The following is a 13,745-nucleotide window of genomic DNA, read 5'->3' on the forward strand; positions in this document are numbered from 1 at the left end:
CAACTACAGGGTGGGCTCTGGGAATCGCTGCTGAGGCTATTTCAGAAGCTTCCAGAGAGACAGCGGAAGGGCCACATTTGGTCTTCCATGACTCCCAAATGTCACCTTAAGTAAAATTTCTCTTCTACACTGAAACAGCCTGCGACCCTTTCCTTAATCACATGTGAGCAGGTGTGTTTATTGGGGTGTGAGGGTGCTCTTGCCTCCAAGGTATTCTGGGATCAATCTCGGGGACATTAGATGAAGGCTGGATTAGGTTTTGTCATTCAAAGAGGTGGTGATGGAGGGATCTCTCTCCCCCTCCCTCCCATCCCTCTTTTCTTCCCTTTCTCTCCCTCCCACTCTCCTTCCTTCCCTCCCTCTGTCTGTCTCCCTCTAGGTCTCTCCTTTCTCCTCCTCCTCTCTCTCCCTGCTGTTTCCAGTTAGATATAAAGACAATTTTAACATTCATTTAAAAAAATTGAATTCCAAATTTCCTCCCTCCTTCCCCTCCCCCATCCACAACAATAAACGATTTGATATAGATTATATATGTGCAGATCATGTAAAACACATTTCAAAAAGGAAGAGAAAAGGGAGATAGTCTCTGCCCTCAAGGAACTTACAATCTAATAGGTTTAGACGACACACAAAAGGAAGCTGGAAAGGGGCAAGGTCCTCGGTATTGGGGTGCAGGGGTTAGGGGTCTTTGAAAGCAGCCCCTGGAATCCGCCCCAGTCCCCATCTGCTCTTCCTCTCCCCCTTTTATATACGGGAATTACTTCTAGGTACCCTTAGGGAACCCTTGGAAGGCAAGGCTCCGCCCCTTTAGAGATGCGCTCCGCCCATCGCCTCTCCCCCTCTGCGGTTGCTCTGTTAGGACTAGGGCTCATCCCCTTCTCCCTCTTGCGTTTTGGGGGTTCTTAATGCCCTCATAGGGGCGGGACCTAGACTTCTATCCCCGCCCCCTGGAGAGGCGGGCTCCTCCCTCTCGGCCTGGGGCTTCCTAATGGTTCCAGGGAGCCAGGCCTCCAGCCTTAGGCCCCGCCTCACTGAGTCCCTCAAGGTGAGGGGCTGGGAGGGTTGTTTTCCTTCATAGAGTCCTTTAAAGGGCCCCTTGTTGGGGGTGTGGTTTAATCTCCGTAGAACACACTCCTTCCCCGTATTTTCCGGACCCACTTGGGGGCGTGGCTAGAACGCCTCAGACCCTCATCCACTTTCGACGGGGTCCTTAGCCGTCGTCAGAGGCGTGATTGGAGAGATTTAGGTCCCGCCCCCTCAGCCTCCAGCTTTCGGGTCTTGCCCGGGTTTGGCATCTTGGGGAGGCGTGTTAATCTCTTCTATTGCTCATTTCTGATTTTTCCTGCCAGAGTCTCCCCCATTTAGACTGTGAGCTCCTTAGGAAGAGAAATCAGTCAGTAAATGGTCTCCTACTATGTGGCAGGCATTGTGTTAAGCTCGGGAGATACAAGGAGACAAAGGACCGTTCTTGTCCGCGAGGAGCTTACAATCGAATGGGGGACACAAGCTTGTAGAGCAACATGGACAATTTTTTCCTGTTTTCGGGATAAATGGGAAATAATTAACGGATTAGAATTGAGGGACTGGGGAAGGCTTCCAGTAATTGATGGGGCTGTTTTTTGCCTTTTAACATAGTGGGTGGCAGAGTAGGATCTGGTTGACTGACTTGACTGACTGAAGGCTGAGACCAGGTCACACCCTCCGAGAAGCCCTTCATCCTCCTTAGGCACCCCCGGGCTCTCGTGGGGGGTTCCAGCCCCGCCCCTCCACCTGCTAGGACGGGGCGGGGGAGGAGTTCTTTTTGTCTTTTTTTTTTTTGCTGAGGCAATTGGGGTTAAATGACTTGCCCAGGGTCACATAGCTAGGAAGGGTTTAAGTGTCTGAGATCACATTTGAACTCAGTTCCTTCTAACTTCAGGGCAGGTACTCCGGGAGTTCTTTTTGGGCACTGTTCCCTGGGGGGGTGTCTTTCAGAACTGTTCGGGCCCACTAGGGGGCGTGACCTAAGAGCTAAAGCCACGCCCCCGACGGGCCTTTCTAGGTGCTTCTTTGGCCTCTCCAGAGCCTGGTCGAGGGGCGTGGCCTCAGTTATTTAGCCTCCGAATAGGAGGAGCAAGAGAGGGCGTGACCTAGGAGCTGGGGGGAAGTCCTTATTCCGAGATTAGCCCTAGCGGTGGGAGTGCCCTGTGTTCTTGAGGTCCTGTCTTTCGGGTTCTGACAGGAGCTGAGGTGGGGGTGTGTCTTCAGAGCTCCGGCTCCGTCCCCGCCCCCTCCCAGGAGCTCCTTAAAGTCTCGGGGTGCCTCGGTTTTCCCTGACGCAGCCGAGGTAAGGGCGTGTCTGTCGCTCTCAGGCCCCGCCCCTGCCGGGGGTGCGCGCGCGCTCTCTCCCCCTCAGTGTGGGCCGGGAGGTGAAGGGGGCGTGTCTGTGGCGCCCGTGGCCCCGCCCCAGGCCGCCCTCCGTCCCGGCTCGGCTCGGCTGGGCTCGCGCTGGCGCCGGCGCGCGCCCCCGCCCGGCGTCTCGTGGGCGCGCTCTGTGTGGCCGCCGCCGCCATGTTGTTGTGGTGGTGAGGCGGAGCGGCGGCGGCGGAGGAGCCGGAGCCGGAGCCGGAGCCGGAGCCGGACCCGCAGCCGAAGTCGCAGTCGCAGCCGCAGCCGCAGGCGCAGCGCAGCGCAGCGGAGCCGCCCGTGGCCGAGACACGCACGCGCCGGCCGCCCCCCTCCCCGCGGCCCGGCGACCCGCGCGTCGCGTCGAGGGCGGAGGAGGGAGGGGGAGGGGGCCCTGGCTGGGGGCGGAGGAGCCGAGGCCGCGGCCCGCGGGGGGCTTCGCCATGTCCTGCCGCTCCCGCCCTTGCCCCTGCTGCCGCTGCCGTCGCCGCCGCCGCCGCTGTCTGGATGTCTGCTGCCTTCCTCGGGGCCTGGTGAGTGAGGGATGGGGAAACTGAGGCCCGGTCCACTCCCTTGCCACAGGCCCCTCCACTGTCCGGCCGGTGGCGAGGGGCGGGGCAGACGCCGGGGGGGAGGGGGACCCCCGGAGCTTCTAGTCTGGCCCTCTCCTGTAGAGATGGGGAGCTGTCATCGCGGGGGAAGGGCCTGGAGCACCTGGGGAAGGGCCGGGGCGGGAGGAACTCGAGAGAGGGGCCTGTCCAGCCTCGCTGTGGCCCCGAGACAGACGAACGTAGGCCGCGCAGACCGGTCAGGGACACGGCCCACTGTCCAGAGTAGTAAACGAAGGCACGGAAAGGGGGGGTGGTCTGTCCGATTTTGGAGTCCTAGTGGTCCCTTCAAGGGGGTCGAGGCTGCAAACTGCCCCACCGAGAGTCCGGCCTCCCTCCTTTACAAGGGGAAACTGAGGCCTGTAGTCCTGTGTGTGTGTTGGGGGGACGGCAAGTGCGCTGGGGAGCCCCAGAAGGTCCGGCCCTGCGGCTTCCAACGTCTCCGTAATTGTGGGTGGGATTGGGTAAGACAGTGACCGTCTGGGCGTCCACAGGTGGTGACAGCGCTGGGACTGGGACCCGGGGCCCCAGGCTTGCCCCACCCCGCTCTCCCGGAGGGTTGGGGGGCCTCGAGGCGCTCGCGGCTCTCCCTTCCCCCACCCCACCTACCTCATAGACTCCTAGAATGTTAGAGCTGGAGGGTCCTTGGGGATCGCCAGGCCGAGCCCCTCCTGGGCTTCCCCAGGCCGGGACCTGCCCAGTTCAGAAGACACTTAAGAGGCATGATTCAAACCCTCCTCCCCAAGCCGAAGGGCTGAGAATCCTCCCCCTTGGGGGGAGGCGGGGACCCCCAGATGCTGGGTGTAATCTCATAGGCACACCTCCCCGCCCAGTTCAGCAGACCCCCAGGTGCCACTGCGGGTGCACAGGAACATTCTCATGACAAATGGCAGGGAGACAGCAGGTAGTTGGAGGAGGAGGGGCCCCGCAGAGTCCCTAAAATGGGGCTCTGCCAGTCCCCACCAGCCTTCTCAGCAGTGTCATGGCACTGTTGGGGAATTGGTCCCCTTTGAGTGAAGGTTCCTGGGAAAAAACCACCCATCTGTTGGGTGGGGGGAGGGAGAGGAGAGATGAGACTGCATATTGCCTTGAATCCAGCAAGTAAGTACTTTAATGAATCGCTCTTCTGTCGAAATTGTTACAGAATGGAAGTGCTGGGTTTGAATCGGGCCCTATCCCTGAGTAGCTGCTTCATCCTGGAATAGTCCCTTCCTCTCTCTGAGCTTCTGTAAACCGGGGATGTTACAAGACGATCCCTCAAGTCCCTGCTAGCCCTTCTAGTCTGTGCTCGCGAAGGGAGGAGGCCTACGGTAGAGACCTTTGAAATATGGGCTTGTTCTGGAGAAGAATGGAAAGATGAGGGTGAATAGCTTTGGGATGTCCTCATTTATTTTCTGCTCTGCTCCAAGCGTGGCGTTTTCTCCGACCTGGGAGCCCTCCTGATTTTGTTGGGATAGGGTGTGGTGTTTAGGGAGAATCTTGGTCTAAAGCTTGTAGGTGGCTCCCAGTGTTTGGGTAGGAGGAGTTGCTGTTTTTGTGGCCTTACTGCAATGGGGCATTTTCTTGACCTGGTAGTAAGTGGGTGGGAAGCTTATTTTAGAGAAAATGAAAATGGTGGATAAATCCCATGATCAGTAACTCCAGGAACCCTGGGGAACAATGTGTGAACTGTCCAGTAAAGGATTACAATGTATTTGTAAAGATAGAAATTGGGCCATTTTATGTATCACATCTTGGAAAAGAAGCTACAAGGACGATGTGCTTAGGAACTTTGTGCACTGGGAACCTTCTCTACCAATGAATAGAGCTCTCCCTCTCACTCCTTGTGGCTGTTAATATTCTCTTTAATAAATTCTCCAAGATGGAAGAGGTTCACTTTTTCAGCTCTGACTTCGACAAACAGAGACAGGGTTTCATACGGGAACATTCTGGTATTCTGGTCATTTTGCCAAATGAGCCTCATTCACTCACTCAAAAAGAAGTATTTAAAGCATTCCTTTCTCATTCGAGTTCAACTTAATTGTAATATATCATTGTAATATTATCAAATCCATGGGGATAGAAGGACAGCACCTCTTTTGGGGGGTACCTTGCATTTTGAAAATTTCTTTTTGCTTTTTTTGTGGGAGCTGGGAAGACGGTTGATGGTCGGTTTCTGAAGCAACCAGAAAGCCCGTCATCCTAGGAGATGATGTACTCTATACCTGTGTGATTATACACTTATCTTGTTTCCCCCATTTTTGGAATAAACTTGGTGAGATAAGTGAATGCTTGAGTTTCCAAGCAAATCAGATCGGAGGATAATTATTACAAAGGATTCTTCTTTGAGGAAAAATTCCCTTTGCAGAGGATAATAGTTTGCTGATTATTTTGTATTTGATCAACAATGATAAAAATGGAGTGGGGGAGAGAGGAAGTGGCAAGTCTTCATAGAAATTTAAAGCTGATATTTTAGGAGCCTCAGCGTTCCTGAAAATAAGTAATAAATTTTGATGAATTAGTTCTTAAATTAGTGGCAACGGAAAGATGGTTTGATTCACATAAATTCAAGTTCTGCACGGATTTTTAAGAAAAATAGTTATTTAGTGTTTTATTTTTCCCCAGTTACATGTAAAAACAATTTTTAACAATTTAAAAACTTTTGAGTTCCAGATTCTCTCCTTTCCTCCCTTCCTATTCACCTCGACCCCTCTTCCCCCATTGCCTTGTAGGAGAGCAATTCCATATAGATTATGCCTGCAGATTTTTTCTAAGAACACATTGACTTCTTAAAGTTGAAGATCCCCTGTTGCCTTGACTTGGGATACTCCAAGTGCTTGTGAAAGTTCTCAGGTTGCAGAAGGAGGGGGAGATTGAAATTGTCCTGCTTGTTGAAGTACCTCTGGAGGAAAACTTTGAAGGGAAGCCATTATTAGCATTAAAAAAAAGAACTAAGTCCTGTCCTGTAGGCTCTTGGCTTCCTCTGGACAACTAGCCTGGTTTAGGGAGTGGAGGTGAGAATGAAGAGATGCTATATAGGTAAGCCTGTAGAGAGGCCTTGACTGTTAGTATAGTAGTTATGTAAATGGGAATTAGCTGGGTGATCTTGGAGGTCTCTATCTGCTTGAAAATTCTGTGATACTGAAATGTTATTGTTTCATTTCATATTTATTTTAGATAGAGGAGCTAGGAATTTTAATCCATATTTATTCATTCTTTAATACTGATGCCACAGGTTGGCTCCATATTTGCTGTGGATTTTTGGTCAATGCTGTCCCAGATTGCTCTGGCAATGAACTCTACATTGCAAATGTGATGTAGAAACAACCTGCTTTCACTGTTGTAATTCAGTGGTGAAATAAATAGAGTTTCACAAAGGGAACTTGATAGTGGGTTCTCACCAAATTCTGTGGGTCAGAGGATTTGCACAATAAATGTAGTCAGTTGTTTGCAGTTTAAAAACAACAGAATTCTGTAACCTTACATAGATGAATGTGTGTGTCTTTGCTAACCTTGTCTGTCTTCTGCTTTTGAGTCTTAATGATTTGAGAAGCCACCCAAATGGTTGATTAATAAAGGTAGAATAATGCAGTGAATTTTATGTCCCCTCCCCCCCTCACTCTTTACTCTTTTGCCTCTAGAAAAATAGTAAGCCAATATTATATAATCAGAGTTAGTGACCAGAAATAAAGGGCACGTTGCTTCTTTCTACTAACACTTGATAGCAGAATTGTTTTCAGGGAGTGTGCTTTGGAGGAGCGTTTGGTTGGGTATTTCTGAAGTCCGTGTCAAAACCAAATCCATCACTCATAAAGTTAAAAGGTCAAAAAAGGGGGAAACAATTCATTTCTTTGAAAGGAGAGTGATAAAAGCATGAAACCTTTGACAGATTATTATATGGTAATATGATCTGGCATGCACAGTACAAAGATGGTTGTCATTATGGTCGCTTGGCCAGGCGGAGCAGAGTGCCCAGGGTAAAATCCACTTGTGTTGTCTCTGCTCTCCAGGATCACAGGGATATTATGGATTTAGGACTGGAAGCTCCAATCTAGCTCCCCATTTTACTGAGAGGGTTCTCAGAGGTAACACGACTTATTCCAGGTCACGCGAGCAATAAATGAGGGAGTTGGACTTTGGAGCCAGGTGCTCTGAGCCCACTTGCAATGCTTTTGTCCCTAGACTTCACCGCACCTATAGGTGGGTTTGGTTTATGGTGTTCTACTTGGTGGGGTCCTGCCTCCCTCTATGTGCCTGGCATGAGCAGCGGCACTGTTGCAAAGTCTGAGTGGGGGATGTCCCCTATACCTCACACAAGGTCCTGTGGGGTTACTTGTGTGTTCTGTCACTGTTGGATCTGGGTTTGGGAGGGGTGTTAATAGCAAGTGTGACGAACATCAATTTGACAAATACTTGGACTTGGTAGTCAGAGATGGATGAACAAAGAAAAAAGCAACTTTTTTATTTATTGATAAGTTAAAAAGAAAAGAACAAAAAGATCGCTGAGTTTCATTTAAGTTACTGTGATAAGAACCGGGAAATTACCATCAACTGTGGGTATTTGATAATTTTCAGATGGGCTGATGAAATATCATCAAAGTTTATAATCCTAATCTGATGCTTTTTCTGTGTCATATTGTTTTGTTGTTTATTTTGTTGAGCATTTCCCAATTACATTTTAAATCTCAGATTTAAGAAATCTCTCGACATTTGTTTCCATAAAAAGAATGAACACTTAAGAGAACTGTAGCTGGTATATAACCCTAGCGTATATGAAATGTAATTGGAAAGTTTCCCGTCAGAACATTTACAACAATAATTTTGTATGTATAAGAGTTTTAACATAAAATTCACAAGGACAACATCGTGAGAGAGAGCAGTAAGGTTAGTTAGTAATATTATCTGAGATTTAAATTAATGAGAAAGCCAGGTGATGGAGTATCAGATAGTAGCCTGGGTTGAAGTCTGGAGGGCCTGACTTGGCCCAGATATTTACTATCTATGTGACTCTGGTCAAATCACCTAAAGTCTCCAAAATTATAACAATTGTGAATATAACAATAGCACTTAAATCATGGGATGATTGTGAGCACCAAATGGCATTAGGTAGACATTTATTGAGGACTAACAACATGTTAGGCACTCTACTAAGTTTTGGACATATAAAAAAAAAGACAAAATTACTCTGCCCACAAGGAGAGCACATTCTACTGAAAGATTATAAACAGCTAAGTGCATACAAGATATATACAGAATAGATAAAAGGTAATCTTCTTTGACATGGTCCATTGAGATCTTGGTGCAGGCCCTCATCACTCAAGCCTGGACTATTATAATAGCTGCTGGTGGACCTGCCTGCTTCCATTCTTTTCCCCCTCTAATCTCTCCTCCATTCAGCCACTAAAATGATTTTTCTTAAGATGGATATCTTATCATGTAGTACTCTCCTCTTCCCCAATTCCAGTGGCTCCCTATTATCTCCTGGTGCAAATACAAAGTTTTTCTGTTTTACATTTAAAGCCCTTCATTACCTAATCTCCTCTTCAAAAATACTTTCCAGTTATTCTTACCCCCCTGACACATACTCTTCGATCTGGTGACACTGACCTTGTCACTGTTCCAAGAAAGAGGTACTCCATCTCTTGGCTCTAGGAATTTTTTGTGACTGTCTTCCATACCTGGAACACTCCCTCCTCTACTTTGGCTTCCTTTAAGTCCCAATTAAAATCCCACTTTCCAGAAGAAGCCTTCCTTAAAGGCCGTTAATCTGAGTGCCTTTCCTTTGCTCAGTATCTCCTATTGCTAGCTTTGTATAGATTTGTTTATTTGATCTCCCCTATGGTATTGTAAGCTCTTGGAAGGGCTGGAGCTGTCTTTTGCCTCTTTTTGTATCCTTAGAGTTTTACGCAGAACCGGCATTACTGTAGGTACTTGATGTTTATTGAATTGAATTAGCTTGCAATTTGGAGGGGACTGAGCTCTGCCTTCTGCTGAAGGTGGGACTTGAGCTGAGATTCAGAGAAACCTGAAGTGAAGGTGAGGGAACTGGGCTTGGCAGGCCTGACGGAGCAGATGTGAGAGGGAAGGGGAGGGTTTTGGAAAGGCAGAAAGAGACCAGGTTAAGAGCAATTTCTGTGCCAAAAGGAGGATTTCAGATTTGTTCCTGAAGGCTTGTCAGATTTGGCCTTCATTTTGAACAATTATCAAGCAGCATTTAGCATTATTATTATTTAATAACCACAATAATGTAAAGACAAAGAACTTGGAAAGTCTTTTTAAAAAAAAGCAAATAATTCAATATAGGTTAAAAAACAATGTGCAATTTTTCTAACTATATTTCCACATTTATCATGCTGCATAAGAAAAATCACATCAAAAGGGAAAAAAGTGAGAGAAAAAAGCAAGTATAATAACAAAAAAAGGTGAAAATACAATTTGGAAAGTCTTAAGAACTCTGATCAGATTAACGATGAGTCATGATTCCAAAGACTCATGAAACATGCATCTTACCTCTTGATAGTAAGATGATAGATTTAGTGTGCAGACTAAGACTATAGATTTGTTAGAAACAGCGTATGTGGGGATTTGTCTTGTTTGCTTACATATGTGTTACTTGGGTTTGGTTTTTCATTCTTTGGGGGAGCAAGGGTGGAAGGACAATTAAAAAAAGGGGAGAAGACTGTTAATGGTGATTGAGATGACTGAACTAAGGCTCTGACTGTGATTAAGAAGAATGTGTACGAAAGAGATTCTGAAAGTAGAAATGACACTATTTGGCAATGGCTTGGATACTTGGGATGAAAATGAGTAAGTAAAGATGAGAGCAAGGTGGCAAGACTGGGTGCCTGGAAGGATGGTACCTCCCTTAATAGTAGGGAAGTTTAGAAAAGGGACAATTTTGGGGGAAAGATAATGAATTCTGTTTTGGATATGTGGAATTTGAGATACCTATAGGATATCTAAGTTTGAGACTTCTTAGAGATGGTTGATGCTTGAGTATAGCTCAGGAGAGAGATTAAACCTGGATCTCTTATTATCTGGATCTCAGATATCCGGATATCTGGATTATTTTATTATTATTGAGATGGTAACTGAACCCAGAGAAGTTGATGGAGAAGAGTCAGGAGCATCCATCCTTGGGATGCCCTTGGTTGGTAAATGGGTCTGGATGATGAACAAAGAGGAGATGAAAAATGATCAAGACAAAATAGGAGAACCTGCAGAGAGAAAGGACACAAAAATCCATAGGATTCAAGAAGAGTTTTCAGAGGAGGGTGATTAATGATGTTAAATGCAGAAGAGCAGTCAAGAAGGATGAAGATTGAGAAAAGGCCATTTGGCAATTGAGGGATGGTTGGTAACTATAAAGAAGGCAGATCTTTTGAATAATGAGAAAGTGAGATTACAGAGGATTTAGAAGAAAGAGGAAGGGGAAGGAGAGCATTGTAGTTTAGGTTATGTGATGAAGGAGTTTAGTTGTGAAAGGGAGATAAGATAGAGGAAGATGGCAAGTGGGAATGGAAAACTCAAATGAGGGTTTGGTTTGGTTTGGTTTTTTAAGGGATAAAGGATATCAAAACATGTCTGTCAGCATCAGAGAAGGAACCCTTAGCTAGTGAGAAAATGATGAAACCAGAGTGTGTGGAAATGATAGTGGAGAAGTTAGGAAGGGGTTGCATTAGAACAACATGCCTGACAGTCAGGAAGACCTGAGGACCAAACATTTATTGTGTATAATCCCAGCAAGTCACTTAATTTGTCTCAGTTTTCTCATCTGTAAAATGGGGATAATGATAGCATCTATTTCCCTGGACTGTTGTGGGAATCAAATGACATCATATTTATAAAGTGTTCTGTAAACAGTATCAATGCTGGCTATTCATTGTTATTAACTATTATTAAAGAAATGGTTCAGCTCTTCAGTAGAAAACAGTGAAAGAAGAGGCAGTAAGAGACTGGAAACTGAATGAATGCTCATCCATTGGAGAATGGCTGAATAGGTTATGGTATATGAATGTTATGGAATATTATTGTTCTGTAAGAAACAGTCAGCAGGATGATTTTCAGAAAGGCTGGAGAGACTGACAGGAACAGATGCTGAGTGAAGTGAGCAGAACCAGGAGATCATTGTACACGGCAACTAGAAGATTGTACGAAGATTCACTTCTGATGGATGTGGCTCTCTTCAACAATGAGATGATTCAGACCAGTTCCAGTTGTTCAGTGATGAAGAGAGCCATCTATGCCCAGAGAGAGACTGTGGGAACTGATTTTGGTTTACAACATAGCATTTTCACTCTTCTTGTTCTTGTTTGCTTGCATTTTATTTTGCTTCTTCCCCATGTGCAGCATGATAATTGTATAAATATGTATGCATATATTGGATTTAACATATTCTATCATGTTTAACCTATATTGGACTACTTGCCATCTAGGGGAGGGCATGGGGGAAGGGTGGAGAAATTGGAACATGAGGTTTTGCAAGGGCTAATGTTGAATAATTGTCCATGCATATGTTTTGAAAAATAAAAAGCTTTAATAAAGGGGAAAAAAAGATAGAGGTGGTAGGAAAAATGTCTAACTACAATAATGAGAAGGGGAAGCTTTTAGTGTGTAGTCTCATTTTTTGGATGAAATCTGAGGCAAGGTCCTCTGTTCTGGGGGCAGGGACTGCTGTGGGAGATCCAAGGAGAGACATTTAGAATCCAAAGAGAGACATTGTGAAGAAACCAGTGAATCAGTTGGGACAGGAGGTTTTTCTGGCTGCACTGAGGTCCTGATTGATACTAGATCATAACAGATTGGGAGTGAATCTAGTCAATATGGTTTCTCGATTTCTTCCTGTTCTTCCAGTAGCAAATAAATAGAAATAGAGGAGGCAGACGGTAAGCCCAGTCCATAGTTGGGATTTGGAAAGCATTTTGAGGGTAGAAGGTAGTGGAGAGTGGAATTGACTCACTAAGGGGGTGGGCATAGGGGAGAGAGGGGATTATCACCAAGCAGAAGTGATGATGGTTTGGGATTGGAGGAAGAGAGGGTGTAAATTGATTGAACAAAGCTGCCATGGCAGAGAGCAGGCTGGGCTGATTAAGGATTAGGGATAAAAGCATTTAGGAGTTCAGGAACAAGGAAGTGGAACTGTTCCTGCCGTGTGAAATCCAGGGTGTACCCATCTGGATCTGTGTGGACTTGAGATGAAGTGAAAGAATAGTTATGGGAATCAAAGAGATGCAGCTCTTGGTTAATCTTAAGGGCAGTATGTTCACTAGGATTATCATAGTCATCCTTCTCCTTCTCCTCCTCATAATCATCCTCATCATCAATTCAGATGATGTTGCAGTTTAGATTCTGAAGGGTAAGTAGTCATTTACTTGGCTCATTTGGAATATCTCCATTTTGTTGACCTGGGAAAATGGAAAGAGATGCGAAATGAGCTAATGAAGCTGGAAGGACTTGGAAGAAACAAGTCATAGAGGGAAGTTTGTAGGCTCAGGGTCTCTGTACCTTGGACAAGCCAGTGCCCTTCTCTAGGTCTCAGTCTCCTCACTTACAAAGTAACATGATTGGCAGATGACCCATGAGACCTTTCTGACTTTAGATCCCATGTGGCTTATGAAGGCAGAAGGATTAAGTGCAAGCGCGGAAGCTTCTTTGTTCTTTGACTTTTGTCAAAGTTTGTTTGGCAAAAGAGACACTTTGTTTTGGCTTTAGTGTTCTGTGATGTGGTGTACAAATAATTATAGCTCACTTTTGTATTAAAGTCTTTCAAGTTTTCTAAACCCCCATGAATGAGGTAGATAGTCTAATCAATCAGGACCTACTATGTGCAGACTGTACAAAGACAAAAATGAGAGCCCCTGTTTTCAGAGAGCCCAAATCCTAGTGTATGAGGAGTATTACCTTTATTTTTCAAATGAGGGGAACAGAGGCATAACATAATTTGTGGGGGATCATATAGATAATTGATCAGGAGGGTGAGTTGGTTAATCAGCTAGCCTTTATTAAGAAGCATCAACCATGTACCAGACATTGGGCTAAGCCCTGGGGACACAAAAGATAGAAGCAGCCACCAGCCCCTCTTGGAACTCAAGGTCTAGTGGGGTTGGGGTGGGGTGGGGAACAACCTACAAATAATCAAGGATGAACTGGCTATGGATGGTATTTCTTGGGGGCATTTCAGGGAAGGCAGTGAGTAACAATTGAGAAGAAGGAGGCAGAGGTGGGCCTGTAGCTGAGATTTGAAGGAGGCAGAGTCGAGGAGGGAGAGGGTTTCCAGGCTTGCTAGGAGAACCGTTGCACCTGCTCAGTCATAAGATAGAATGTATGTGAGGGGGCCTGTCCAGAGACCTGGGGTGCTGAAGTTCAGAGTAAGTGAGGGGTGTGAGGTACAAGAAGCCTGGGAATATGGGAAGGGAGCCAGGCTGCCGAGGCCTTTATGGCCCAACAGAAAATTGTATGTTTGATCCTGAAGATAATGGACAGCCAATGAAATTTATTGAGTAGAAGGATGACATCGTCAAATGTGTGCATGAGGAAGCTGGCTTTGATGGAGTATAGGCTAGCATAGGGAGGCAGTGAGGCAGGGAGAGCACCCAGCAGTCCCTTGTAATGGTTTGGCTGAGAGCCTGTGGCAGCAGGGCACGGTGTCTGGGGAGAGAAGGGGCCGTATTCCAGAGAGGCCTTCAAGGTAGAAACAAGAACTGCATGGTTGGTTGGCCTAAGGTGTGAGAGAGAGTGGGGAGTACAGGGTGCTGCCTGGTTTTGAGCCTGGAA

At 46.4% G+C, this 13,745-nt stretch overlaps 1 protein-coding gene across 5 annotated transcripts in view; it reads left to right on the forward strand.

The window, feature by feature from the left end:
- The first annotated feature begins 2,784 nt into the window (after positions 1 to 2,784).
- The window catches only part of MTMR3 (myotubularin related protein 3), a 169,667-nt gene continuing 158,706 nt past the window's right edge, over positions 2,785 to 13,745 (forward strand). For 3 of the 5 annotated variants that reach the window (XM_051973088.1, XM_051973090.1, XM_051973089.1), the window contains exon 1: positions 2,786 to 2,918. The gene's annotated coding sequence lies outside the window, so the exon portion shown is untranslated. Of the gene's footprint in view, positions 2,919 to 13,745 lie in introns of all 5 variants that reach the window. The other 2 variants (XM_051973086.1, XM_051973091.1) reach the window with 2 other exon arrangements.

This window comes from Antechinus flavipes, chromosome 1 (genome assembly GCF_016432865.1).
Source record: "Antechinus flavipes isolate AdamAnt ecotype Samford, QLD, Australia chromosome 1, AdamAnt_v2, whole genome shotgun sequence".
Classification (NCBI taxonomy): domain Eukaryota; kingdom Metazoa; phylum Chordata; class Mammalia; order Dasyuromorphia; family Dasyuridae; genus Antechinus; species Antechinus flavipes.